The following is a 26,436-nucleotide window of genomic DNA, read 5'->3' as shown; positions in this document are numbered from 1 at the left end:
AAAGAATGTAGAAGGACATATAGCTAAACATGATTACCTCTTTTTCCCTTGCTCTTCAAACACAAATGTCAAAACATGAGTATTTAAAAGCCAGCCAGAAATTTCTCATTGTCTATAAAACCTTGAAGACTCACGCTACCCAAGAAGCACATTCTAAAGTATGATAAGTGTGGAAAAGGGTAAGACAAAAAGTAGGTACAACACAACAGCAACATTTTCAATTACTTTTTATGCTTTTAGAAAGAAACACAATTTACTTTCTAATCTACATTTTAGATATCATATCATCCCATTAGCAACTGTGACACAGATGACAAGAGGAGATTAACTATTTCCTTTCTTTAATGAGTAGATTTATTCAGTAATGGCTGAATAGTATGTGTGACCATCTCACAGGAAAGCAGAGGTGGTTAATGAGACCTTCATTAAGACTGATGATCAAACAATACTGTAATGAAAGCTTAAATTCAGGCTGGATATTATAAAGACAGGAGCATTGTGAACACATAGTTTGACTTCCTCTGTAATAGAGATTTTTGGATTTGGTGTGAATGTCCTAACTACTAAAAAAACCCCAGTTTTCAATATAAAATATTTTGCATGAGTAATTGTTGGTAATTGTTCTGACAACAATTTGTCAGCAATATTACCAAATTTACTTGAAGTCTGAATTCACATAAATTCAGATTCCAATAAGTGTTTCTTGCTGGATTAGGTCTCTGGGTGTAAATGCAGGCAAATGGGTGTCTCTCCATATCAAAGGAGTTGAGAATTTACCCATCTCTTTCTTCCTAGCTTGCACCAAACAGGAAAGGTTATTTACTTTTTTTCCTTTTAGTACCAGAAAACTGACTTTGACTTTGAAACTGAACTCTATTTACCACTTTGCCCACCACCATGTTGGTATTGAATGGATGTGGTAAATTCACACCTCCATCTTCCTTTTCATAAACTAAACAAATCTGTCTCTTTCAAATTTTCACTTTTTATTCCCGAATCTTTCATCATTCTTATGTCCTTTTTCTTGCTCATCTCCATTTTTAAGGCCATCTGTCTTAAAGGAAGAATACTTGCACTTGATACAACATTCCATCTGTTGCCACAGTAGTGCAAGTCAGAGGCAGACGATCCCCAGTTTACAAATTAACACTTTTCTGGGAAGCATTGTTTGGGTGAACCTGATGTTCATCTACATGTCCATTGAGATGTCCAAGTGCCTTCATTGCAGTTGAGGCCTAAGCCTTAGTGAATACACGCACAAATGTCAATGTGCGTGAATTTCTAATTGTCTCATTTCTCATTCAACATCAGCTAAAGTGGTTAGATTGCTGTGAATGAGTAGAAGTGCAGAGGGAAGACTGATGGCATTTTGTGTGAATCTAAAAAGATATGGAGAACTACATTCATCCTGGTTTTAAGAATTTTTTCATTCAAATTTTAAGGTCCCGGCTGAAGTAACTTGTTTAGGAGCAAATATTGCCACGTGCTGACTCTTAACTCCACAGAGAACTTTCAGTGGGCTGTTCAGATCTTTTGATGGGGCCTTACACTTTGTCACCTCCTGTTACATGTTATACAGTAAGTATGCTAAAGGATCTGCTTTACTTCACTGCTCGCTCCACCAGTTCTTCATGTCTATTGTTATTAGATAACAATAGGAGACAGTAACTAATTTGTAGAAAGGCAGATCCCTGTGATTTATTTAGAACAGTGCATTAGCATTCAGTCTTTACTAGATTAAAAACTTTGACTTGCAAAGATTGTGGAGAAAAATAGCTATTAACTTTGATCATCAAGAATAATTAACCCCGACAGCAGCTGAACTTAAGATTCATCTCAGTTAATGTTTGTCAAGGCACATAATACCTGAACTGACCAAAATCAAACACAAAACCCACATCCAGCCAATCTGTCAAAATCTGCTCACATTTGCAATCACATGAAACAGAACTGACTGTTTGAATAAATCACGTTTTAAGATTATAGTTAGTGTGTGAGCTAATTAAGAGTCTTCTGTTCTTAGAAGGCTGCTTATTATTCTAAGTGCAAATTCTTTGGGAATGCTATGATTTTGGGGCAGATAGTATGTGCAACTCAAAAATGGAATAGAAATTACAAGAGAAAGAAAGGAGCGGGGAGAGGAACTCAAAAAGCAAGCACATGTACATATGGCTAGAAATCTGGCTGAAATGCAGCACTTCTGTGACTCATTCTCTTGACAGAAGAGCAGCAGAATAGGAAGGATGGCAGCTAAGGAGCTGTGGGAAACATGAGAGAAGATCAAGAGGTTTCCCAAGAGTAAATGAGCACTTATGGTTCAGTTTTCACCTTGAAAATTTTCAGTATGCACATATAAGTGCTCGAAAAGCCCTTCTAACTATAGAAATGGAAAACACTCCTGAAACTTCAAAAGGTCTTCTGATTTCAATGTATTTCTGATTTCTGTGTTTGTTTTTAATCCTACAGTATAGCTTTTGCTTGGGTTGTCTATGCTAAAGAGATGTTTGGAAGCATCCTCTGTGGTCAGACTTGAGGGTTTTCCATCCCAACATTTCACTAACTGCAGACTAATACAAAGGGAATTACATTTACAGACCTGCAGGCTTAATAATCACTATTGCCTCAGGCTGATATGCTGCTTTTGTGCTTCAGCCTAAGGTAAAAAGGCCAGGGCAATGTGTGCAAGTTTTTTCTGTAGCTGATCTGAACCAAATGATGGAAATGCAGAGAAGAAAAATGGATGTGAAAATAAAGGAAGACAGTGGCTCACATCTGGAAAGTTTTCTTTGCAATCACAAAATGTGGACATGAAACTGTTATTTTATCCATGGCTGGCTCCTGAAGCACAAATTGACTGTCTTGAGGGAAAACAGCCAGCTCACTAAGCTGCCCCAAGTAGACCAAGTGTGACCTGTAGATCAAACCAATGCAGGAACTGGGTAACAAACAAAGGAACTGCAACAGTTATAAATATCTTTAGCAGAAAATTTCTTGCCAAAGAATTATACGAGAATAGGATTTTAAGAAGAGTGTGCTTGGCTGTGTTTAATAGAGGGCCAATGTTCTCTGTGTGCTTCTGCTTTGATATTCAGCAAATACCTTGGAGATTTTGTTTTGGTTTTTCATACTCCCCAGGACAGGATATTCCAGGGAAGGGTTGCTCAACAAATAACTGCTCAAATTATATTGCTTGGGCTGCTTGCATCTGCCAGAGTAACCCTGCCCAACTGTGCAGATCCTTTCAAAAATCTAAGGAGGGAGAAGAAACATTTAAGGATAACCAAATAAGAAGTGCCTGTGCCCGAAAAAGGAATGCAAGAACAAAGAAGATGAAGAGGGAATGGAGTAAAGAAAATGTGAGAATAAAGAAGATGAAGGGGGAAAGGAGTGAAGGATAGATGAGAATGGGCATCACCAGCTACTTCTACATCTATACGTGAGGAGTACAGACCCTCGCCAAGAAAGTAGAACATTTCAAAATTAGTTTAGAGGTGGTCCTGGAAAATGTACATGCAGAACAATTCGGCAGTAGCAGCAGGGGGGATGGACTGGATGTGAACTTATTGGGTCTCTTCCATCTCCAGTTTCTATGAAAACAGTCACCATTCTTTAGCAATATGATAAATATTTTAAAAAATCATAGATACAAACTAAATAAAACATATTAAATAACAAGTGCAGCCAATTTAATCATGACTTTTCAACTTTTTAAACCAAGACAGCAGGGAGGAAGAAGGAACAGGCTCGAGATTTTTAGTCCTCTTTGTTTAAGGCTAGTTCACATAGGACACACCTTCAGGAGACTTGTTCAATAACATTTGTGGAGCTGGGCTAGAGTTGTTGTTGGATTGTTCTCAGTCCACAGGGCTGCTGGTTTTATCCAATGCACACTGGGTGCTGTCTCTCTCTAGCAGCTTTTAATTCAGATTCTGCCTTGTTTATGCTTCACTCTTAGCTGGACCAGTAGATTTCATTTTGGGTAGTGCAATACCAGTCTAATCCTTAAGCATTTCGTAACCAAAATCTGATTCCTTTCTTCGTTCCTGCACTGACTAAAACAATATAAACTACCCTTCAAGAGCAAATCTCCTCCTCTGTAAGGAATCCATGTGTTGCAGATACACAAACTTCATGTTCCTCAGCAGGGGGAGAAAAATTTTTGGCTTAAAAAACATAGAGCTCATTATTTGAGCACGTGGTGTATTTACAAAGTCTAGCTGCAGCAAGGGGACTTGTGTTCCATGGCACAGCCACTAGACAGTGATATAGCCACATCTACACAACCAAAGCACACTCCTCTAACAGTCCCAGTCTCTCTCCATCATTTCCTTCACAACCCAGCAGCACAAATTTTCGCTGAATCCCTATAAAAACTCATCTTGCATATTTCTTCTGAGCAGAGAGGAAGGCTTTAATAGTACCTTTTCTCCACTACAAGCTGAAGCTGAAGAACATTCTAAGGTAGAGTGAGACAGGGATATGCCTTGCCTATGGTGCTCAGATTGTACAATGGAAAGAAGACCTCAGCTTTCTGGGCTGTCAGTCTTCAAACTATCCGTCTAGCTTCTTTTATTTACAATAAAAGTAGTTTAAGAAGTTGAGGCAGACGTCATCATTCTCCTGGTCGCATACTTCCCTGAACTTATGTTCCAGAACAAGACAATGGAGAGCCTGGTTTAGGCTCATTTTATAATTCTTTTCAGCATGCCAGGCCTTGGGAAAAAGACTCAGCCATGAGTAATTTGGTTCAGATTTGGGCTTCAGCTTCCCAGCAACTGGCTCAAGGCACTTTTATCCACATCCATTGTATGAGGTATGTCTCTGACAAACACCAGCTGCTTCACTTCTGCCTCAGGAAGTTTTTCCAGAAGGAACATTAAACTTTCCAGTTATCTCATTTAACTTTGCACCTTGGCATCTAGCTTTTATATCTCCTTCATGACTCTTTCTTCTACACCATGGATAAGGGACACAGGTAAAATGGAAGAGGCGAACTTACAAGAACAGGAAGCCTGTCCTAGCACCAGTTCATACTCCTGACAAGGACTAGGTGAATCAAGCAGTTTTCCAAACCCTTTTGCAGTGCTGCTTGACTTGAGAGACTTGACCTGAGAGCTGCAAGAGTTCTGTTTGGGAGGTGGCCTACATTTTTGTCCAGATGATGGGAAGAGTTGCCCCTCTGAAGAGTTTCTGCAGGAAAATGCCTCTGTGGGATTAGTTTGTCCCCCACAGCTAGAGACAATTGATGAACAAAATGCCTGTATGCAATGAGGAATCTTCAGTACTTTGTCTTACAAGCTGTCACCTGCCCTACTCACATCAGCACAGGACCTCACCGCTCCCCTCACCTTTGTGAGACTCCATCACCTCATGGCATCTGCACATTTCCTACTCTGGCTACTCACTAGGAAATTAACTTTGAATAGAGAAAACAATTCACAGAGCCGGTGTAAGATGTCTGTGCAATGCCGTCCAACAGAGCCATTATTCCTCACCAGGAATCATCAGAGACATCATCAAGAGAATCATCAGCCACCATAACTTTCCCAATAGTGCCCTAAAAGACAGTCCATGAGACCCTCTCTACCTTAGTTCTGCTCAATATATACATCAACCATTGGTAGGCCCAGCTGATTACAGATGCCACTCCAATCAATTATCTCTTCCAAGAGTCCTTTCCAGCAGCTGCCATCCTCTCTCCCGGTCTGCTTTGGACTGAGTTGCTACTGCATCTGGGCATCTGATGAGATGCAGCTGGAAACCATAACAGCCTTTCAATCAAACAAAACTCTTTCAAGAGGAAAGTAGCTGTTTCTGAGCAACATTCTGTCTTTCTGAACTCCCCGTTCTGTGAGACTCCCTTGGTAGCTCCCTGAAGAATCTGCCCACTGACACCCCTGGTGTCTTTCCATCACAAGGGACCTGCTGCAACTTGGGCAGATTAGCCTGACAGTGCAGCCTTCGATCCTTTGAGACCAAACCCTGAAGGCCACAGTGCAGTAGAGGTGACCTCACTGTCATGGAAGCCAGAGAAGTCTCTTGCCACCTCAACTTTTCTCTCCTTTATCTTTAGGTTTGATAGTCCATCTCAGCCCTTCGCAGATTTTCCTTCTTTCACAGCTTGTGGTATTTTCAGTAAATAGTCAAAGGCTTGTAGTTTCAAAGGAACTAAGGTTCAGTAGTTCTGTGTATTCTTTTTTCTTTTGCTCTCACATGTGCCTTTTAAATAGAAGTGATTATCAGTATTTGTTTGTTTCCTCCTTTCACAGGCATTGTATTATTAAGCTGCTGATGCTGTTCAGTATTGCAATAGAGAAGGAAATAAATAAATATTTGGATTTTACTTGTTATTTTTATGCTGTATTTTACATGTTTGTTGTATATGGCAAAGGCAAAGAGAAGCTGAGATGTAAGGACTCCAAAATCAGGTCACTAGTGAAACTGGCTTGGGTCCAGAGTCTCTACTTAAAATGTCAGCTTCATCTGAAAAGGGCAATAGAGTCAAAACTGCAATTACTGTCATTAGCACAGGACTCAGAATGTTAGCATTTCCCTGGTGTAATTAGTTTACTCTTTCTTTTCCCTCCCACCTAATTCAAAATAAAATAAAGCTATGTGAATCAAAATGAAGGATAGCATGGGTTTGAAAAGGGCATCATAGGTAATTCTTTCTCTGGAATGCTCTGTGGTGAGCTGTTTAGGCTATGTCCTTGCTAAGTGAGAGATGTGGGTTCAAATCTGCTTAGAAATGGAAAGAATTGAGCCTTCTACATCGTGGCTGGGGTCCCCAACACACTGGGATCTGAGGGTTCTCTGATAAAGTGCATTCTGGTATGATCTGCTCAAACTCTGTAGGTGAGAAAGAGGAAGAAAGCCTGCCACGCTGCATGGGCTTAAATACAAGGGCCCTGGATGTCATCCTGCCAGCTTGCCATCCTGCCTTGTGTTGCTGAGTTCTAGAAGCCAAAGAGATGCCCAGCAAGATCAAAGACTGTCCCAGTGGGCTTGTCCTGCTGCCTCTGCCTTGTCCAATTTTTATTGCTGGAAACAGGTTTTGTTCTGTTGCTATTGTCATGGTGGAAGAAGCCATCACAATGTGATGAAGTCACAGATAATGGGGAGCTACAATTAATATTGAGAGAAATTAAAAAAATAAAACTTTCTGTTACATTGTTTTCTATTTGATACAACCATGCATGAAGTGCTGGGCCACAAAAACCCCTGTGGCATAAATAGCATGCCTGGCTATGTGGGGGTAGTGCAGCAATGAATATAGCAGCTGATTTACAGATTTTGTGGAAGTTTGGAGTTTGTCATTTTAAAGGTTTTTTTTCATCTCTTCTGTCTCTGCTCCACAACTATATGATCATTTAAATTAACTAACTTCCTGTTCTCCTCAAGTTTATTCACAAGAGAACTGCCTTAAAAAAAAGTTCAGTTTCATTGCCATGCTACAGCATGGCCCTGAAGAGCCTGAATCCAAATACTTGGTGTACGAAGATATCTGTACTATTTCTTCAAACAAGTTTTTATTTTGATTTAGGATTTGAAACATTAACACTTTTGACTGCTACAGGGAAGTGTTACGTTTTCTTGGGGCTGCAAATCAAAGTTTAATACAACATTAGTAGGGAATTCTCTGAATCTATAGACCTTGTATCTGGAACCATCTCCAGTTAAGCATGATTAAGAATTAAGAAAGCTATTCTTCCCCATTTGGAATCAGTAATTTTTTATTATTTTTTTTAAATATGAAAAATATTTGCGAGCATTTTATTATGGTTGTGCAATTATACTATATAAACTATCAAAAGGATGATGATCTATTTCTTTAAAAGTTAGTGTACTGCAGTAGAAATAGAAAAGGAAAACTATTTCACAAATTTAGCTGTATCCTAATACAAGAAATGCTATTTGAGTATGTAAGTGACTTCAGGTCTGTGGGTAATTCTGCAATAATACATAGACTATACATTTACTAAAGTTAGGTTTCATGGATCTCCTTCAGAAATAAAGGTCTCTATCACCTCTTCAAGGTAAAAGTACAACACACTTTAAATACATTCTAAGTGTCATTCTTAGCAGTATATTGCAACTCTAACAAGATTTTTGCTGTTATTATTTGGCAAAGGAAAACTATATACTCAGGACAGATCCAAACCTCTAAGGTTGGGCTGGCTGTAGAATGGCACCAGAGTCTGTGTATAGGGCTACATTCTACTTTTCCTTTAAAAAAAAAAAAAGGCATTTTATGAGGCTAAGAGTTTTCAAATACAAACTGTATAATGATCGCAAAAGACTGTTGCTCTCAAACGGTATTGAAAGATTTTTGGACTAGGGAAGCAGTGTAATAATATAAGCGCTACCATATAATAATGAAAACATTTTGTTCTCTGCATTTCAATTCTTAAGATCCAAATCAACTGGTGGGTATAGCAGATCTGTAGCTGTAAAAATCTGCAAAACCACACCAAAATTCAACTGTACAGAGCAAGATGAGGATTTTCATCTTCAAGAAATACAGGTCCCTGGTGTCTACTCTGTGAGCTTCAGGTACCAGGGAAAAGCATAAACCGGGAGGTCAGACTTTTTCGTTGAGAGCTGGAAGAAGACCCTAGTCTTGAAAAGAAAACTAAGCAAGCAATGATTTTTTTATTAATATTTTTTTCTTCCCCCACAGCTGCGTCCTGCTGCAGGGTTAAGTACCCGTGTGCCAACCTGCCGGGTGCCGCTGCACGGGGAGCCGCAGGGTCAGCGCCCCGAAGCCTGGCAGCAGGGAGGCTCATGGAGAGGTATCCGACGTCCCTGCGCCTCCGGGGCGGTACGCGCGGAGCCTGCCCGGGACCGCCGCTACCTGCGGGACAGCGCGGGGCGGCGCGGAGCGAGGAGCGCCCGGACGGGTCCCCGCGGTCGCCGCCGCCGCCCGCCCCGCCTTGCGTGGCCCGTGGGAGCGGGCCCGGGTGCCGGAGGCGGCGGGGAGGGCTGGGACGGGGCCCTGGCCAGGGGTTTCTCTCTCCCCCACCCCCTCCTCCTCTCGCCGCCGGTTCCCGTGAGGCTGCAAGTGCCGCCGCGGCAGCTGGGGGGCCGGCGGGGGATGCTGCTGCCGCCGCCCTGCCCAGCGCCGGAGTGAGGGCAGGAGCTGGTGGCGGCAGGAGCAGCCCCGGCGGCGGGACGAGGTGAGCGGGGCGCGGGCCCGCGGGCCGGGTGGGTGCGCACCCGGGATGGGAGCGGGGCCGGGGAGGGCAGCGCTCCCGCCGGGACCAGCCCGCCCGCGCCGGGGGCACACGGGGGAGCGACGGACGGGGCGCAGCCCGCGGGGTCTGACGGGCGGGGAGCGCTGCGCAGCGCCGGGTCTGGCTTTGGGGCGCAGAAACGTGGAGAAGCAGAGCCCCTGGCCAGGCGGGGTGCGGAGCGAGCCGAGGGCGTCAGGGAGTCGGGGGCACTTCAGGCTGAGCCCGGCCGGCCATGCCAGGTGCAGACGTAATTCCACGGAGGGACCCCTCCGCCTCCCCTCCCCAAATCTTGGGCAGGGTGGTTTCTGATACATGTAGGATCAGGCGAAAGGAGAAATTTCCGTAGAGCTGTGAGGTGTTTTCTCTGGCTCAAGTTATCTAGGAATAATATTGAGGGGAAGAAGAACAGTAATTCATAACAAAACTTTAAAGAGCAACAAGTTGTTTTACTGAAATCACACGCGCTGGGAAAAAAAAATCACCTCACTGATCCTGATAGATAGTGGCTAATAGCAGTATCTTGAAAACTGATTTATACCACAATTATGAGTTTCTGAAGCCTTAGCACTATTCAAAACAAATTTCACCATATATATGAAGAGAGTTTTTGAGAAGTCCTGAATCTGCCCTTAAAATCTTCATTTTTACTTGAGTAGATATAGGATATGATAAAATTATTTTCGTATTTGTTTGAAGTGTTTCCCTTTTTACTCTTTTGGGTTTTTTTTTTTTTTTCCTACTTGAAACAGGTGGTCTATTTTGCACTACCCTCCTGCTCCCTCTCAGGCTCTGCCCCCCAAAACCACTTCTGTGTGTCTTTCTGTGCAGTCATGGTGCAAACTAGATAAACCTTCTTGGACACTCTGGGCTGGATTCAGAGGAGCAGAGGAGGAGGCTGGTAGCCCTACATCTCCCAGCCATGGCCAGTGCAGTTCTCTTGTTTGGCCATGTATCATGGAGGAGAGAGTGACTTTGCAGGCTTTTCCTGATTTCCCCTTTTGAGTAGTGTCTCTATCACAGCTGGGACTTTTTTGCCTCCTGCTCAAGTTTCACTGCCCGGTGTAAACGCGGAGAGGATGTGCTGGGAGGGACAAGGTCAGGGGAGTATCAGTGAGGCGTTGCTAAGGCTATTTCCCAGGCACTGTGGTGCCCCTGAAAGTGCTTATGCTAATTGTGGAAATTAGAACCCTTAAGTCTTGTACTTGATTTAGTCTGAGGCTGGGCAGTTGTGCACTTTTTTCACTTTCTGTTCTATGCTTCTCCCCTCACAACGCTGCAGGACTAAGTTTTCTTTGCAACAAGAAATAGTTGTTTCAGCCCCAAGAACAAAATCTGTTTCTGTGCTCTGTGCATTCACTGGGGTCTGGCCATTGACCCCTGCGTTGTGAAGACCGAATTCTTACATCTTTTCTAGCTGTGAGAGTGGAAAAATTAGTTGGAGGATTATTAGGAATATGTTTAACTGAGCAGTGGTAAAATGGCTGTTCAGATGAAATACTATTCCAAAATCCAGTTTGTATTTAATTGATGTAATTGAAGTTGTTGAAATGTAATTATTTTTAAAGAGGATTGATTATGGCAGGTTAGTGACTAGAAACCGTACAAAGCATCCCAAAGTAATTTCTTTTGTTCTAGGACATGACAAGGCTGATGTTTAGAGACATCTATTAAATTATTAGGGTGATCCTAACTCTGTGCCCAAGTGTGTGTCAAATCTCATTGCAGTATTTGACACCAGACTGTCCTACCCTTAACTTCTCAGGAAGGTCAGTGATGGAGTGAGTGACAGCAGGCAAAATTGCAAAATAATTGTCAAAATGTCGATGGACCAATATTGACAGAAAAGGTTGAACAGCTACCTCCTATGTTAAACTTTATGGCTTAGTGGAAGAATTCAGATCCCAGGTCTGTCAGCCTGACTCTCTTTCTACCATTCTCAAATCTCAATATTTTCTTGGTATTTGATAAGATTATTAGAATTATCTTCTGAATTATGAGAAAAAATGTTTAGTGAGACAGGGGGACCTTCTCAGTTCATTCTCATTCCATCTGTATGTTGGTTGCAAGCTGTTGCATCTGTTGTTGGTTGCAAACAACCTCTTCTGCATAAATTGGCAGCTTTTCTCAGTCACTTATTAACTGCAAGAGTGCAGAATTCTTTGCCTGCACTAATTCATGCAAACGATTTTGAGAACATTATTGATACCAAGTAGACAAAAGGAGGACATTCACAGAGAGGTGGTAGTTTAGTACCAAAGTCTTCTCTGCTCATGTTTCAAGGCTGATTCCATGTAGGCACACTTTTTGTTGTTGTTCAGCTGAGAAAGTTAGGTGAGATGAACTGCCCAGCTCACAAAACATGAAAGACTATAATCTCTTCATGCCTACATTAAATGATGGTGAAGGCAACACAATCTAGTGACTCAGTTGTAAAGACCATTCCAGAACCTGTTCTGGGCTTGGACACTGATCTCAGACAAACCATTTTCTTTCAGTTTTCCAGTCTGAAAAAAATGAGGATAAGAACTGTACCTCACAGGGTCTTGTTATAAATACCTTGGTTAGAAACAGGGATTTCTAAAGCACACTGGAATTTTAATGCAAAAAGCTTTGCAGTGTTTTATGGTAAGGTTGGCATATGAGAGCAGGCAAAGCAGAGGAATTCAAAAGTATCTGATCCTTTTCCCCTCCATTTTCAGGACAATTCAACTGACTTTTGTGGTGCATGGGGTCGGTTGACCACTTCTCTGATCTGCAGCCTTCATGTGGTCCTTATAACAAGAACCTCTGTGTCTGAAACCAGCTTTACTGATCTAAATCCATTTTGGAGTTTGAGGGAAAACTTTATGCTACTGAACTTTCAATTTTTATATAGTAATAGTTAATATGGGGCACTTGGGGCTGACATGTTAAAGTGCCTCTGCCTCCATTGCCTAGAATAGAGACTACTTTGTGTTGAATACTTTGGTGGACGAGATACAGAACACCTGGGTGAGTGTCCAATATGGGCAAAGCAATTAGTAAGTGCCTGGGTCCTGATTTTTGTTTCTTGAAAAATACTGTGGGGGGGAAGGAAGTATTAAACCCAGCTGTAACACTGCAGATATAAATATGCAATATTCTCTTGAGGAAAAAGTGAGGGCCATTGTGCTGTGTCTTTAGTTTGGAGAGAGATTTGAACCAGTGCTCCTCTGGAGTTGTCAGAATGCAAGTACTTGTGGTTAATGGTGACGCTGCATGTGTTACAGTGAACATTTCAACTCAGTGCACAGGGAGTGGGAATCTGCAACGACACATGCAAAGAGAAGGAAGACAGAGAAGAAAAAAGGATGGGGAAGGGGAAAGAGACAGGAGGCAAAGGTGGCAATGATCCTAGCAAAGGGAACATTTTCCAGTAAGCAGTTCTGAATGTGATGTAAAAAATAACAACTGAAAGTTTTATTTTACTACACAGAGCCTAAATTCTTCCTTTGATCTCTGTACAAGCTTCCTTTTGGCGTCTGTGGGAGATCAGTGGAGAGTGAGGAGTCTTGAATTTATGATGCAGCCTGTAGCCAGTCATGAAATGAAATTCAGCCCTCTCAAAAAATGATTATATAGCTGTGAGTCATCCAGAAGGTACACACATAGTTCTGAAATAAATGATAAAAGTCAGTCAACACAAAAACATCTCACAACCAAAACAGTAGGTAAGTTATGTGAATACTCTGATCATTGCAGCTAACCTGTTGGCATCTGTTTAAAAAAGTTATCTTGGTGTCCATGCTAGTATCTACAGGTATTTCTTGATGGACTATTTTTTTTTCCTGTAATAGTTTACACAAATACAATTTTTTGAAACTTGTTTGCTCAAATACACTACTTTTGAGACAGTACTTAGCATCTAAAGTCAGGTATTTCATCTTAATAAGTTAGAAACACATTAAGTGACCTCTAATGAGCAGCAATAAATTCACTACAACACTTCCTTAAATGATGGAATCTGTTTTGTAATTTTCCTAATTAAACATTCTACTTGAAAATAGCAATTGGGAACTTTAAAAGATAGATAACATGCACCAACCTGTCAGAGCAAACCAAATACACAGGAAATCATTAAACTTAAGACAGATGATATCATGAATTTTTTTCATATAATTAACACAAATAATCAACATATATATAGGCCTGCTAATCTACAGAAAGATCATTTTTACTTGAAAGAATTTGACCTTTGATGCTTCTCTTTGCCTACTGGGCTGCTGATATTCTTGGACACTTGATATCTTGAATTAAAACATTGAGAAACTAGGGGTTTGGGGGTTCTTTACATACATACTATGAGAAGCAGAATATTGAGGAGCAATCCAAAGTAAAATCTAATATTGAAGTGTTGCTAAAAATCATTCCTGCTGTAAGCAGCTCTGCTGACTTTCTGCCTTCAGTCAGCAAGTCCTTCCAGCACCAGCACCACTACACTGTTCAGAATCTGCTGGATTTTGCAAGCAATGGGGCCCCTGATCTGATACTTGTCTTCACTTCAGAGAACATGTTATAAACCAGAATAGTGGTCTACAGAATGCTCTGCAAACAGAAAAGAGAACTGGTCCCTGCCACAGAGTGCTGAAGTTGTCTTCGGCAGACTAGGTTAAGGAGAAGAAGGATTCTTCATCTTTCAATTTCATGTCATCTCTTCAGGACAGAGCTTAACAGATGTTGTCCTTTTCTCCAAGAAGTACTATCTAACCTATATTTTCTGGTTTCTGTCCTCTGTGCTTTCTTGTTACCTTGTAGCCCTAATCTTCCTGAAAAGGAAGACATTCATTCCCCATTCCTGTTTTTCTACCCTCCGGCTCACCCATGGCCTGGCAGCATTAATTAAGCTTTTACTAGTGAAGTTTGTTTAAGAACTGCCTGTGTAAAGGAACATTACTAAAGACAAGCTGTTGAATAAATGTAATACTTGGGGGCAGAGGGGGATTTCCTCTAGCCCCATTATTCCTGGCTCCTCTAGTACCAATTAGACATGAAAGCATAAGGGTTGGGAGCAGACTGATTGTTCCAGTGAATGCAACAGATACATGTCTCTCATACTCATTGTTAATGTCAAAATGTCCACCAAACTCAGGAGCCCCATGGAACCATCCACCATGGCTGTGTTCACATGAGCCATTGCACAAAACTCCACAGTGTCAAGGGAAAAGGGAGGTTGAGGTCTGGTGGTGATGGAGTTCATCAGTGAATTTACAGATTAGGGACCTGGGTGTCACACAGTTTTCTTTGCACCCTTTCATCTTCTCAGAAAGATTGGTACCTTTAAAATTTTCAGTGAGTACCATTTCAGGTGCACTGAGTAGATCTTTTGCAGGTCCTGTGTCACCTTTGCCAGATGCTGCAGTTATCTCTGATATTGTAGCAAGGCACAGTGCAGGCAAGTTTAAATGTCTGGATGAGTGCCTCAATAGTAGGTGCTTGTGGCAGGGATTTTTTCCTTATTCCCATCCTCTTCCACCTTTTACCTCACTGCTGTCTTTGCCACACAATGCACATTTCTGCTTGGTTCTTTGACACTGCTTGAAGCCCTATTGTAGGAAGCCACGGCGGAATGGGTCCACATGTACCACACTCAGTCTGCTATGATAGTTGCTTCCAAGATGACCAATTAAGCTCAATGTGTTTTTAAATATTTTGAACGTATCATAACTGGTACTCACCAGGACCTTTTGACTAACCCTGGGCAAGCCAGCTATCCAAGCCCTGCAACAAAGATCCAGTTTTCAGATCTCTCTGAGACCATGTTTTACATTGAGCCTTTGAGGAGAAATTTAACTAAGCTATACCCAGTAAACACCAAACAGTATGCTCTACACCAGATGCCATTCTTTCTATACGAGTGTTCTGTAAGTATTTTGAATTGTGGAGGTAGTTCCTTTCAGGAACTTTGTGTTGGAAAGACAACAGTCTGCTCAAAGGACAGCTAATCTATGCCACATATAAATCCCACAGATATTTTATGCCTTCTGCATAGCCATATATTTTGCAAGACTGTCATATTCTTCCACAAATTATAAAATGTCATACCCTGCTGATGAATTTCCTCCATTTAGTGGCCTTCAGTATGGGAAAAACACATAGATTTATAAACCAAGCTGTAATACTCAATCTTCTGCTGCCTGTGTTTATTATTTCAGAGAACCTGCGTATAGTCTTTATCTTACCTTAGGGAGGCAACTGTGATTGTCCTGATTCATGTATTAGAGATTGAAGGGGTTAGATCCAGTTAGTGAGTGACAAACTGAGTATAAAAGTCTGGTTTCTAAACAACAGAAATAGGTTCCACTTTCTGTGCCACGATGTCTTTTCTGTACAATACTCCATATGATATCCTTGTCTAAAGCATTGTAATGAGGTTACAAACATAATATCATCAGTGATGTGTGAATATATATATATATGCGTGTATAAACATGAATTCTTCATAACATTTAGACTTCTGTCTTTAACAAACACATTGATAGCATACTGTGCATCTTTTACTTCCCAGGATAGTCCTGGGTTGAGTAATTTCAGGAGCTAGCTAGGGTAAAATTACTGCTGCTTTCATTTCTTAGGAACCAGTGTTTACATAGTTAATGGTCTGTCATGTGTCATGTCCATTTTCATACCAAAGCCTTCGAAAGCATCAGTCAATCAGAAAGCTGAGTTTCATCTTAAACAGGCCTTTACTCTCCCTCCTCCACAGTTAGAACACATATTTTGAATACTCTGCCTGGGAGCTTTCAGCTGAGAGATTTGAGCAATCTCTCCATGAAGTGGTGCAGGATGTAGTGTCAGTGTATTGGCTTGCAGAGATGAGATCCCAATCCTTCAGGCTTAAGAAGCAGCTGGATGACACTTCTGGGGGTGGAAAATTCTGTGTGCCTTAAGAGGGTGATGAGTATCCCAAGAACTTTTGAGGACCTGAGCTTTAACTCCTCGTTGTTAGTAACTGCAACCTCTTCCTCCTCTGGAGCTTCTGCAACACTTGTTCAATTTTTTTACTCTATTTAAGCACTGAAGTTTTGGTTCACAGCCATGAAAGGCAGAGGTATTTAGTTTAATTTGAAAACTGAGGTTAAAATGAAACCACGTAGTGTCTGATCACCAAAGTGACAGGTACATTCTTGCTTAGATTGTGCTCTGATAATGGGTACATGTCTCTCTGTGGCTGGAATCTGATACAGGCATGATCAGTCACCATATGTTGGAAATAGCCAGAATGAAGTAGATTAAGTATTTGGTAGTTGTTTTGCTTTTGTTATTTTCATTCCTTCCATAGAGTCTATTTCAGTTTTCAGTTGGACTGAGGCATTTTATGAAGGACAAGAAAAATTGGACACTTAATGGAAAGGAACTCAGTACAATCAGAAAAATCCATACATTCTGGTCATTGTCATAGATGAGCAATATGGAGAGAAATGCAGCGGTTCTCTGTGCTGTTGGACTTCCTGTGTGCAGTGATAGAGCTGAAGGTATGAATGGAGGAGCAGCCATTTCCCCCTACTTGTCAAACTGTAATTCCTCTAGCTGAAGTAGGACATGTCTGATGTTCTATCATCGGCACCACAGCTGGCAGCACAGTATAGTGAGAGATGCTGCAGGGTTAGCACTGAAACCAACAGCAGTGAGAGGGTCTGGAGCATATGGGGAGACCTGACAAGAGGCAGTAGTGGGGGTGGGAATTGAGGCAGACAGAGAGTTAGCACTGAGCCAGAGTGCACAGTGCCAGCTCACAGACCTGCCTAAGAGAAATGTGGGAAGAACATCATCCCAGTTGGAGTAAACAGGATCAACAAGGTAAAACAAGGGACTGTGAGGCTGAGTGCTTCCTGTTTGTTGTTTGTATGAGGATGAGATGCTTTCCCTATATAATGCCTGCTTTCTATTTCCCCTAACAACTTATTTCTTGCATTCTACATCAAAATGTTTTTGTACAAATAGACTTATTGCCTGCTACTGACACTGAGGCATAGCACTTAATTTTCCTTGATTCTAGGTAGAGACTATTGCTAGTTATAGCTGCAGATGATCATATTTCTAAGAACCTTTAGGCTGGTGACAGTGCCTGGCAGATGACACTGAAAAGACATTCAATGACATCCTGTGAGAAGAGACCACTGACAAAGATTATTATAGTGGAACAGATTATTTTAATGCCTCTATATCAAAACAGTGTAAATTACTTACTCTGAAATTACTTATTTTTCCTGAAAGTTTTAGAGTTTTACCAAAACATCTTTCTTACAAGCAATGCCATGACATTGTTCATATTTGCAGTTTTTAAAGTGAAAATCTTATTCTGGGAGGGTATTTGTAGCAGTTTCATTTTCTTACTCAGTATGTCTTTTGTGATGTTTATCAGGGCAATAGCTGCAGTTACTAAAGTCTAAAACAAATCTTGGTGCTGTAATTTCTATTAACACTGCAAAACTGGGAAAGCTGACACAACAATTTGTATCCTCTCTCTGTTTACCTTGCCCAAAGAATTACTGTCGTGTAACTGAGAATTGTTGACAGTTGTGCCAACAACATGGGGGATGCAGAAGACTGTAGATGACACCAAGGGTGCAGTTTGTCCTCAAAATTTCCTGTTGCTTTTAGCAATTTACAAACTGGCAGGTAGGTTCAGAGTGATGTCCATTAAAAACAATAACATCTTGTAAACTATAAGGAATACACTTGCACGCAACACATGTGGACTGTTAAGATTTTGTTATTATAGGCACTTTGAAACAGCCCTACATTATATGGCCTTGTTTGAAAGGTCTCTTGTAGTAAATCAAAACACATTGAAATAGCTGTCTCAGAAATACAAAAGGTTGACGTGATATAGTTTTAAGCATACAATTCCAGACAGTAAAAATGTTGACAACAGCTTGGCATCCAGATATTGTGTTTCATCCAAAGATCTGAAAGAACTTTTAAAAATATCTAATTGCACTGTAATGAGTTCCCATTTTGTATCAAGAATTATTAAAGTAGAAAAAATGTGTAACTATAATTTTCAGGTTCAGATTTCTATTGTTGGATGCTTATGTTCATATTCATGTCCTTGATCTAAATATAGGTTTAGATGGCAACTTGCATTCAATTGTGAAAAATCATCTGATTTCCTGGCCCAGAGATTGAAAAGAGGAATTTTTGATAAGCATATGAAACATGTAAAGGCCTAAACATTTTGTTCCTCAATGAGATTCATCCTTTTTTCTTCTTTTTTTTTTTTTTTTTTTTGAATATTTGCCTCTGGGTTTAGATGGTGATTGCCAGTTAATGTATCTCTGTGATGCTCACACTAATATTGCACCACCTTCTTCAGAAGCAAAACAATAAAAAATATTCAGGTATCTAATAACCTTACAACTAGAAAGGAAAAAGAGTTCATAATTCTTAGTTTAGCATGTAATGCAGCAGTGCTGCTGTGTACCTAACAATGCTCATGTCCTTCCTAGGTAAAGTATTTTAGATGAGCAAGAGCTCACATCCTGTTGGGGAAAGGGATTATGAGACCTATATCTCTTAATTAAGAGAACATGATTTCACCAAAAGAGCTGGCAGTAGAGTTAGCTAACTCATGGCTGTCATCTTTTTCTTTCAGTGCTGTGGTCTGATAGAAATTGAACACAGTGACCTGTGGGATCATAGAATGGTTTGGGTTGGAAGAAGGCATAAAGATCATTCCATTCCAACCTCCCTGCTATGGACAGGGATGCCTTCCATCAGACCAGGTTTCTCAGAGTCCTATGCAGCCTGGCTTCAGACACTTCCAGTGATGGGATGGTGCATCCACAGCTTTTCTGGGAAACCTGTTCCAGTGTTTCACCATACTCACAGGAAAGAATTTTTTTCCCTAATATTGAATCTAAATCTCTTTCAGTTTAAGACCATCACCTCTCATATGGTCACTACATCCCCTTGTAAAAAGTCCCTCTCCAGCCATCTTGTAGCCCTTTTTTTAATGGAAGGCTGCCATATGGTGTCCCTCAGGTTTCTGTTTTCCAGTCTTCTTATGTCAGAGGCCCCAGAGCTGGATGCAGCACTCTAGGAGTGGTCTCATGAAAGTGGAGTAGAAAGAGAGAATCACCTTCCTTGACCTGGTGGCCACCCAGGATGTGGTTGGTTTTTGGGGCTGGAAGTGCACATTGCTGGGTCATGTCAGTCTTTCCATCCACTAACACCCCAAGTCTTCCTTGAGCTGCTCTCAGTTGCCTTGCCTGTACTCTCTGCCTGTCTTGCCTGTATACTTAGCCCAGTTTAAATTAAAGTGCTCTAAGTTAATATTATGGCATTGTTTCATCCAAAAAGTTCACAGAGAAGAGTTTTTCAGTTGAGCTGTTTCTAAAATCCAGAGACCTATTGCCTTGGTACCAGCCAGCTCACTTAATGTTTCCTGTGCCTCGGGAAAACACCTGTGACAATTAAAGTTCACCTTCTCCCCGTGGGCCTCAGTTTCCAAATACCCTGCTGGAACCACAGGCAAATGGGTGATAGGCAGAGCAGTCCTGTTGCTACACTGTAGCATGCAGGGCTGGAGCTGGCCTCTCTCTGTGTTACTTGATTTGGGCAATTGCAAGGATGACATAAAGCTATTTTTGTTTCACCTTTGCTGGTCGTATGCCAAGAACAGTATGGAGAACCTTGGCATGACTTGTACAGCAACAATTACTTCTGTGTAATTGTTTGCTGCAGCACAAAGTCTCTTCTCAGTCAACTGTTCAAACTGTGGGGGGTCACAGATGCTTAGATTAATTGCCTTCTGCTATCTTTAGTTTTTATTAATAAAGTAATAAAATCCCTATCTGCATGGATTGTGTAAATTGTAAAAAGGAAAAAAATAAACGTCTGTCCCAAGTTTATTTCTGCAGGCCTGACATCTGTTTAACATGGTGTATGTTTACAGTACACCTTAAATGGTTGAGTAATAATTACATTTAAAAATATACAGATGTCCTCATTCTGAACAAAATTCATAACTATATCAGATTGCAAACCCTATCCCAATTCTTACTCACTATACCTCTGTTTTTCCCAAATGCCTAAAGAAAGAGGATCTTATGGTTCCTCTGAAGATTGATAACTGAGCTGTCCTTCTTACACTATCTTCTTAGACCATTTCTTCAGAAATATTATGCATGTTCCAAGACTCTACATCAATACATATAAAACTACAGTAACAGCTGTTTGACATGGTATTATTCTAGGAATACTCTATGACTGTATAAACACAGATTGTATGATAAAGTGAATCTCAATTAAAAAATCAAAAGGTCATTCTCATTCATTTTATATTGAGATGAAAGATGAAAAAAATGGATAAATAGAGCAGTACAGACTTGAGCTCATGTTGTGAGGCTTAGCTAGTTATTTCTTCAGCTCTGTCCTAAATCATGTGTTTCCATGACATAAGTCATTTCAATTCATTTATATAAAATAGCAAAGTAATCATTCAGGTTCAATTGTGATTTGAGGAAAAACTCCTGCTCCCTGGCTACAGTGTGATTAAATCATGCATAAGTAATCAGGTAATTACAAAAGAAATATAGGTAAAATTTATGCAGGTTCTGAAATTTTAATTAGCTTTACACAGATTTAAGTATTTGCTTAGAAATTTGCATTGGGAATCAATTTAGTTTGCAGTTCTTCAAGTAATATTAGCTATTCCATGGTCCTAAATTGTTATGACTTTGGAAATCAGAAAGCATGTACATGACTGTTGGATCCTTTTAAGATCACACCATATCAAGAGAATGGAAGCTCGTCAAGTGTTGTTTGCCTGGACTTCTCTTTTGCACTCAAAAATTAGAGCAGAGTTTGAACATTTGTTCCAAGCTATGTCCTCTTCTAATCCAGTTCCTGGCTTTAGGGTCTGTGCATTTTCCCTACATTTACTGTTGTCACACCTTCCCCACAAGGCAAGTTTGATTTGATCCTCTTGCTGTGTGATCTGACCATTGGCAAAGCATGTTTGGAGGTTCATGCTCTGCAGGTGAGATACATTTTCTTCAGCCTAGGTTAAAACATCAGTTTTTGAGATCTGAGCCAGGCATCTGAGCAGGCTGCCAGCATGTTCAAAAACAAGACAGCAGATGCTTGTGGTTCTCTGTGAATAGGGAAGAGGAGACTGCGGATGTTGTGGATTATACTGCTCCAAATAAGAAGTGAGGGTAGTATTTGACAGAGAAACTGAAATTTTGTAAATCAAATTGTGGAAGCATATGAAAGTTACATATGGAATTTCTTACTTTCAGGTAATTTCTTCATTTCCTATTATCAATAATTGTAGCAATGTGTTTTGCTGGACCTCTATTGGAAATAGATCTGTATTTATAGGTCTGCATACGTATAGGTCTATATAAAACCCTCTGGCTTAGGGAAAGCTGATCTAACTGCAATGATTGCTCCATTTCAACATGCGTCAAATACATTAACAGTAAATGGCGCTTAAACAGAAACCTGTCTCAAGACCTGAACCTCTTAAGGTGATGGACCTGTGTAACCATACTGGTTTGGAATCTCTCCCCTTTGCAAATGAAACACTGGGTTTGTTTTTTTTTTCCATAAAAATTGTGTTGTTTTAAAGCTGCAAATTTTGCTCGGTTGCTATGATGCAGACTTTGTTCAACATAGCTAAATCCCAGAAGATGCAGCAAAGCTGATAGAAACAGCTAGGCTGATAGAATATAGGCTGACAAACACACAAAGTCACACTGATGGGTCTGTGTGTTTCTAAATACATAAATACATTAAATACCTGAATATAAACATGTGTTTATAAATTCAGAAATATTAATCACCAGAAATACAAAAATATGAGCAATGGTGGTGTCTGATTCATAGTTCTCAATAGAAGGTATGATGACAAACACCTGTGGAAAGGACAATTGGCTGAAAAATTGCTCACCTTTGAAAAAGGAAAAGGAAGAGTTGGACTTGGATTCCTGGATCTCAGTAGAGCAGTCCTCATTTTTTGTCTCCTGAGTACAGTTTGGTCATTGACTCTTCCTGATGGTCTTAACATGTGCACAGTAATATGGTTGGGAAACTTACCCAGCTGCGTTGTTCAGTCTGGACAGATTGAAGACAGAAAATCAGTGTGGGTTTTTAAAAACACCTTTGATATGTATGTCAGCAAGTATGTCAGAAAATTTAAACACCAGTGAAAATTTACTGGCCTAAGAATACAGCAGGCTTGCAAAAATGGGTTTTTAAAAAGTGATGATGTAAGACTGCATGTAAGTCTTCGCAGTAAGAATATTCATTGCTAATGATGACACTTACTGATAGAAACATGAAGTCCTTCTGCCTCAGTGCTTAAAAAACTTTAAATTGTTGGAGATGATGGTGGGACCTGAGGTGGGAGGTCAACTATCCCAGCTCATTGATTTGTTCTGGAACAAGCAGTGATGATTTCTGCTGGAGAGAGAACCTGGGCAAGTTATACATAGGTGAGAGTACATTATTTTTTTTTTTTCTGTGTACATAAATTTTGTGTACACTGTAATACTGAGAAGCTACTAATAAAAGTAATATGTTCTTGTAGTTGTCACCTCTTAATAATCTCTCTCTAAAATAAATAATAGATTTTTTTCTTTCTGTCTCTCCAGAAAGCTCTTTGCTGTTTTCCTCTAAACTCTGAAGACAAGATCCCTTGATACTGATGTTCCAGACAGAGCTATTAGATCTGAGCCTCTAGACAGAGAAATTGAATTTACAGGCTTGATGTTGTAAGGCTTCAAAGAGCTGAAGGGGTGGAGAGAGACTGGCATGAAATAGTACACTTCTCTCAGTTTCACTTTTGGGAAATTAAATAAACATTTAGAAATAAAATCATGAAAGCATTTTTTAAAATTAGATATGTAAGCATTAGCTGTTCATTACATTCTCCCACTTGCAAACAAATTGTAGCAAAGTATCATTTGTCTTCCAAGAGTGTGGTGGCAAGGTTTAATTTAATGTTTGTTAGGAAGTCTTAGATCCATGGAGAGAAGCTATGAGAGGTGTCCACAGATCATTATCATAATTTTATATATAATAATATTGTGTTCTTTCATTTTGCTGAGGACCAATTATTCAGTCTCAACATCCTCCATCCTCCACAAAAGTGGCCACAGCTAATTGTTATCTATTTATTGGCTAGGGAAGCAGAGATTTTTTTTTTTTGCTGCATTCAACGTTGCACAAGAAGTAAATGACTGAGCAAGAAATGAAGCTGGCAAGAAATTAGGCATATACAGTGAACACTTGAAATCTTGATGATGTAGTTGTTCACCGAAGTACCTCCTATTACTGTTTTCTTAACAATGTTTCTGTAGCTAATGGGTTTAGCTCAGAAAGAGGTTACAAATGCTAATAGTAGTTTTGTGCTCTCCTTGATTTCTTGCAGAAGGACCCAGAGGGGGGTGCTTTGTTTGTTTGAAATTGTTGCCTTTAGCATTGTAGATAGGGAAAGAGGCGAATATGCTGTGTTCTGAAATTTTAGGAGCTGTCTGCCTTGACCCTTTGTAATTTGGAAAGGTAATATCATGGAGTCTCTAGCAAGACTCTTTAACAATATTGTCTGACATAATCAAGGTAAGCAACAACAAAAGGGTTGAATGATTTGATTAAAATTTGCTGTTCCCAGTCACTTTGTAATGTTTGTTGCCTTGACTGTTGTGGTGGTGCTTTTTTACTGCCAGTCTGCTGTTTTAGTAGAGTTTTCTTGTATACAGAAATCCAAATGCATTCCTGTGGTACACCTTAGGTCTGTCTTTTCAATAGTGGGAAGGGAAATCCATGGATAGATTAATTTTAAGAGTATTGCCTTTCACTTTGTAACATATTGCTTTTTAGATGGCTACAGATCTGGTAGGTTTGGTCTTAGCAAGGGTACATTTTGAGTATTGAATCTGTACATTTAAAAACCAGAGAAAATCAGAAATCACTTCAGTGAGGGTTTGAGAATGCATTTCCAGGTTCAGTGTTTGCTTTTCCCTTTGTAAGTGTGGTCAGCTCTCTGAAAAGTGAGATATCAATGAAATAACCTCTTGCTCATCTATATTTATTTTTATTTTGAGGCCTTGTCTTTGCTCTCTTCAGTGTGTAAGTCAAAACAAGGCATCACACCATTGCTAACACTGCAGGTTTAGCCTGCTATCTGAACATCAAACCAGGCTTGTTCTGCTTCACTACAGTAGCACCCACAGGAAAAGGGCTCTAGATCTGGAAATTATCAGGGTTTTTTGTTTATGCTTGAGACAAGTATACATGTGACCTAGACTTCAACTTTTACAGTGCTGACACTATAGGAAACACTTTTCTTGTCAGTGAGCTGATCTGTCAACACCAGAAGTAGTTCTAACTAGTGGCTACTTTTTAGCCGATTTTCTGGTCACTTTGGTTAGATGGGCTCTAGGAGGATTGCCTTAAACAGCTGAAGCATCTAAGTGGAGGAATTCCTCAACAACCAAAGTTTTGATATCTGCAGCAGAATTTAGTATCACATAGTTCTCATTTTATGACAGTGGCACATCTACGGCACTGTCTATACACACTGTCTCTCCTTATACCCTGAGGCTTGTGTTGTGTCCTGAGGAGCTCTCAATAAAACTGTTGTGAGACATGCAACATCACATATACCTTTCCCTTACCAAAACACTATGCATGCCTTCTGCCCCTCACTGACTCAGGAGAATCAAGCCTCTGAGTCATGCAGTGATTGCAACCCCTGAAGAAATACGTCCCTTTTTTATTTTAAGATCTTGTAAATCTATTAAATCTCTGGGTTTAAGTTTGTTATTTGCATCTCCTTGTACAAGTCTAGGGAGATAAGAAGAGAAAACAGTGAGTTAGTTGCACTTGGGATTGTCGCCAGTCTTTGTGGGATGGAAAATTCCTTCCTAATTCCATATCTGACTTTAAATTTGACCCTCAGCGTGTGAGCAAGTTAGACCAACATACGCACTTAAGAAAAAATAGATCCTTTGTGTCCTAGCAAGACACTGGTGCAACTTTTTCAGGGTCTCAGTCTAGCTGCTGCCAATCAGTGAAGCTTTGTCTTCCTTCAAGCATCCTAGAGCGTGCGGGTAAATTGGGCATCAAAAAAAGAGCAGTCCTCTCCCTCCTGCAGGCTGTCCACAGAAGTCTTGAAACATGAGATTGAGTTATGGAGTTATTTCAATGCAAAGCCACAAGGAAGATGAGTACATTGAGCGCAGCACAGAAAATCACTGGTGCCCAGGGCAGAGTTTAATTTTGTACATGCCAACATGAGTGATCAATCATACATTTAAATTGTCTTCTTCACTGCTAGCTTTTGTGTTTGTATCAGCTTTTAACAAACGTGGCTTCATTTTACAATCTAGAGGATTGATCAAAAAATATGGAATAGGTTCACAATGAGATTGATCTCTCGGTGGTGTCTTTAGAAAATACTCCTCTCATTGATACCATTCCTTAAACAAAACCTTTAAGATCTATCCATAAACAAGTTTTGAATCTATTAATTGCAACTTTTAATCTGGTCAATCATATGCCTTGGACATGTCCATGTTGTAGTCTATATAGTTTTCTTTATCTAGTTCATCATTTGATAAAAAGAACAGTGGAGGTTTTTAAAAGTATGGTTTGAATTAATAATATTTTACCCTTATTGATTTTTAGAAAGACTGCTGGCTGAATTAATTTCATTATTGTATCCAGACTGATATTGGGGTATGGTGCCTGTAATTTCTTGGGCCTTCCTTCTTTAGTAGTTATTTAATAACTGCATACACTTGCAGTTCTCTGACCCTTTGAAATTTTCCCATTTTTCCATGAGTTGTTCAGTATCAACACTAGTGATTCGGAGAACTCCTTATTTAGTTTATGTTAGACTCCAGGCCTGTTGATTTGAAAACATTTAATTTTAGCAGATCTCGTCTCACATCTCCTTTTATTACCTACGGTGAATTTTGTTGGGCTGACGTAATATGGGATGATACTTTCTACAGCTTCATTCCAAGGACAAAGCAATGTGCGAAGGACAAAATGTTTATTCGATATTTCCGCCTTTTTTGGATTGTCATTTACAGTTTTATCACCCGCATCAAGCAATGGGCTCATGGCCAGTCTCAGGCACATTTTATATTTATAAAAATATAATTTTTGCCTCTTTACCTCTGTTAACTATTTACTACTTCCTTGATCTTATAAACCTCCTTCATAAATT

At 40.2% G+C, this 26,436-nt stretch overlaps 1 protein-coding gene across 3 annotated transcripts in view; it reads left to right on the top strand.

Annotated features, from left to right (window-relative positions):
• The window catches only part of CASR (calcium sensing receptor), an 89,133-nt gene that overhangs the window by 6,639 nt on the left and 56,058 nt on the right, over positions 1-26,436 (top strand). Inside the window, exon 1 of one of the 3 annotated variants that reach the window (XM_068181856.1) lies at positions 8,669-8,792. The exons of 1 other annotated variant lie outside the window; for it this stretch is intronic. The gene's annotated coding sequence lies outside the window, so the exon portion shown is untranslated. Of the gene's footprint in view, positions 1-8,668; positions 8,793-9,012; positions 9,177-26,436 lie in introns of those variants that run through there. One more of the 3 variants, XM_068181854.1, reaches the window with a different exon arrangement.

The sequence above is a fragment of the Anomalospiza imberbis genome, chromosome 2 (assembly GCF_031753505.1).
Source record: "Anomalospiza imberbis isolate Cuckoo-Finch-1a 21T00152 chromosome 2, ASM3175350v1, whole genome shotgun sequence".
Classification (NCBI taxonomy): domain Eukaryota; kingdom Metazoa; phylum Chordata; class Aves; order Passeriformes; family Viduidae; genus Anomalospiza; species Anomalospiza imberbis.
Note: the sequence above shows the minus strand (reverse complement) of the source record. Positions and strands in the feature narration are given on the sequence as shown.